The sequence below is a fragment of the Elephantulus edwardii genome, unplaced genomic scaffold, assembly GCF_000299155.1.
Source record: "Elephantulus edwardii isolate Elephantulus edwardi_28Jun2011 unplaced genomic scaffold, EleEdw1.0 scaffold00005, whole genome shotgun sequence".
NCBI lineage: Eukaryota > Metazoa > Chordata > Mammalia > Macroscelidea > Macroscelididae > Elephantulus > Elephantulus edwardii.
Window position 1 is genome coordinate 21,263,855 of NW_006399755.1, and position 3,725 is coordinate 21,267,579.

The 3,725-nt window shown below is 44.2% G+C and overlaps 1 pseudogene; it reads left to right on the plus strand.

The window, feature by feature from the left end:
• The first annotated feature begins 1,858 nt into the window (after positions 1 to 1,858).
• Positions 1,859 to 2,742, plus strand: LOC102857311 (annotated as a pseudogene).
• The last annotated feature ends 983 nt before the right edge of the window (positions 2,743 to 3,725 follow it).

Consider the following 3,725-nt stretch of genomic DNA (forward strand, 5'->3'; position numbering starts at 1 on the left):
ATAGATTAAATAGGTAGGGAGAGAAAATACAATCCTAATACCCTCTCTTCTTAATTTTAAAGTGTTCCCTGCTCTGTTTGCACAGCAGCCTCTTGATCCAGGTATAGGTTTCGCATGAGTAGAATTAAGTGCTCCGGTACACCAATTCTTCTCAATGTCAGCTACAACTTGCTATGATCCACAGTCAAACATGTTTGCATAGTTAATAAAGCACAAATAGACATTCTTCTAGCATTCTTTACTTTCAGCCAGAATTCATCTGGCTTATCAATTATATCCATGTTATTTGCTTTCAAGTCGCGCACAACTAATAGCAACCCTATGAACAAAAGCCCTGAAGCCCCTCTAAAATTATCGACATTTATCAAAATTAATAGAGTTAATGGAGGCATGCTATTTAGGAAGTGGATACCACTCCTGCTTCCAAACCTGTCATAGTATGTTATTGTTGTTATGTACCATTGAGTTGCCTGTGATGCATAGTGACACTATGTACAGCAACTCTGAACCCTTCCCTGTCCTGAGCCAGTCACAGTAATTCTGACACACCAACCCCCATTGCCCCAGTTGCTGTATCAATCCATCTAATTCTGGGCCTCCCTCTCCTGCACTGTCTATCCACCCTTCTGAGCATGATGTTCTTCTCCAAGGACTGATCTCTCCTGGCCACATGCCCAAAGTAAATGAGGCGGAGCTTCAAAATCCTAGTCTCCAAGGATAGACTTGGTTTCACCCTCTCTAAGACAGACCTATTTGTTTTCTTGGCAATTCATGGTATGTTCAAGACTTCTCCAGAACCACACTAAAACAATAGCATCCTCATATTGTGTCCTCAAACATTTATATAATGAGATAATAAATGAATCTAAGCAATGTAAGTGATTATTAGCAATCAAATGGGACTTTCCTTTAAAACTCACTCCTTTTTTCTGGACTTGCCAGCCTTTGTTTTAACATTGTTAATTTTGTTTCTGCAGTTTATTTTCTTTAAGTAGCTTCTTGTGAATACATGATCCTAGGAAGCTTGCACTTAGAAAAGGAAAATTTTTCTCTGAATATTTTACACTGATAATAAAGACAGTAATCCAACACATTAAATCATATATATGTAAACTTTATTATAAAGGTCACTTACTGGTATCTAGTTCACAAGGAATTGCATTGATAACTCAAAGGTCATATCTCTCTGGTGGTATGAATTCATGAGCATGTCCTCAGAAAAAAGACTAACCTTCTCTTGTGCAAATTACAACCTTAAAAATTCAATAGAAATTAAGCAATACTTTGGTTCTCACTTGACAGCATTGAGTTTCTGACTTGACGGCAATAAAAAAAAATTACAATATTTCAGTTTTCACATTCAAGAAGGTAATAGTTTGTAGAAGTAATAAGAAAATAATTAAGGTATAATGATTTACAGTTCCTTAAACATATGTGAACAAAGATATCTGGAACTTCTCAGAGTTTCGGGAAAAATCTAGAGGAAATTTGTGATTTGTCTTAAAAATTGATAGCTGTGGGGGGATTTTATACCAAAGAAGAAGTTTATCTTTTGCTTTTCAAAGAGAGGAGCGAACTGGGGGTAGGGGGGTAAAGAAAAAAATGAAACAATGATTGTATGACAATCCAAAAATCTCTGTAAATCTTCATTAAAATTAATAAAATACATTTTTTAAAAAATTGACAACTGGGCGGAGAGTGACGTCACGGCCATGGTGGCTGCGGTCCGCCAGCTGTGGGACGTGTCGAGCTGCTCTCTAGTCCCCGCCGGTGCCCCTCGACCGCGGCTGCTGTCTGATTAGCGTTCGTCCCCTCGAGGCGGTGTGGCGGGCCCTCGGGGACAGTGAGTGTCAAGGCCATGGCTTATCATTCGGGCTACGGAGTCCACGGTTCCAAGCACAGGGCCCGGGCAGTTCCAGAGCCCCCTCCCCTCTTCGATGATACAAGTGGTGCTTACTCCGGCCAGCCAGGGGGATACCCGGCCCCAGGAGCTGATGTGGCCTTCAATGTCAACAACTTGTTGGGGGACCCAATGGCCAACGTGGCTATGGCCTATGGCAGCTCCATTGCATCCCATGGGAAGGACATGGTGCACAAGGAGCTGCATCACTTTGTGTCTGTGAACAAACGCAAGTATTTTTTTGCTGTGGACACCGCCTATGTGGCCAAGAAGCTAGGGCTGCTGGTCTTCCCCTACACACACCAGAACTGGGAACTGCAGTACAGTCGTGATGTGCCTCTCCCCCCTCGGCAAGACCTCAACGCCCCTGACCTCTATATCCCCACAATGGCCTTCATCACCTATGTGCTGCTGGCTGGGATGGCCCTGGGCATTCAGAAAAGGTTCTCCCCAGAAGTGCTGGGGCTGTGTGCCAGCACGGCGCTAGTGTGGGTGGTGATGTAGGTGCTGGCCCTGCTCCTGGGCCTCTACCTGGCCACTGTGCGCAGTGAGCTGAGCACCTTCCACCTGCTGGCCTACAGTGGCTACAAGTATGTAGGGATGATCCCGAGCGTGCTCACGGGGGGCTGCTCTTTGGCAGCGACGGTTACTACGTGGCCCTGGCCTGGACATCGTCCGCACTCATGTACTTCATCATACGCTCTCTGCGGACAGCAGCCGTGGGCCCTGACAGTGTGGGGGGCCCAGCACCCCGGCAGCGCTTCCAACTCTATCTGACCCTGGGGGCAGCGGCCTTCCAGCCCCTCATCATATACTGGATCACCTTCCACCTGGTCCGGTGACCCCGACTCCCTCTCAGCACACTGATTTTTCCATACATTGAAGATCTGATTTCTTGATTTTGCCTGACCCTCCTTCCTGGGGCCTGAGGAGTGTTGCTGACACCCCGAGGCCTCTGCCCTGCCAAGGGATTAGGCTTGGCCGCGTGGAGGAGCTGGGCCCAGGGGGTCCCGGCCATGGAGCTCTGGACACTTGGCTGGGGTGGTGGAAAGGACTATTGAAGTCACAGCTGTGTATTTCTGGTGCTGGAACAAGGCCTCGAGGGGGGAAGGAAAAAAAAATTGACAACTGTGGCTCTTCGTTTATTTGCTGAGGAAGACATGAAAAGCTACTGTAGATAGCAAGTTCCTAGTGGTTGAAGTGTCCCATTAGGACATGCTGTTACACTTTGGAGTGTTATATAACCCTACTGCCCTTTGAAGTAAGAACATCTAATTTTTACATGCTCCCACAGAGACATTTATTGAAACTTAGGGTGGATTTGACATCTCATCGAATTGTGTGCAGTGGTGGGTTAGAGGAAAACTGAACTGAATAACTTTCTAGTACTTTTTGTAACCACAATTTTGAATCTTTATTATCAATAAGTGCTGGCATTCATTTGCAACCATTTGAAGTTTCATTTGGTAGGAATACCAGCATGTAGCTTCCATTCTTGAAATTTGGGGTTATATGAAACTCCCTGAGGGCACAAAAAATTGTAGGAGAAAGGATACATTTTATAAAGATAATAAGAATAATTTGTATTAAATATATGAGTTTATTTTTTTCATTTCTATTGAAAATATTTTAAAAATTGTTGCTGGGGTGAGATGATATCTCATTGTTTCTTTTATTTGCATCTCTCTGATAGCTAGGGATTTTGAACATTTATGTGTTTATTTTTGGTCTTTTGTTTGCACTCTTCCTGGATGATACCCTTGATATCCTCCCACAACTCATCTGGCCTTCGTTCATTAGTGTTCAAAGCCTCAAATCTGTTCCT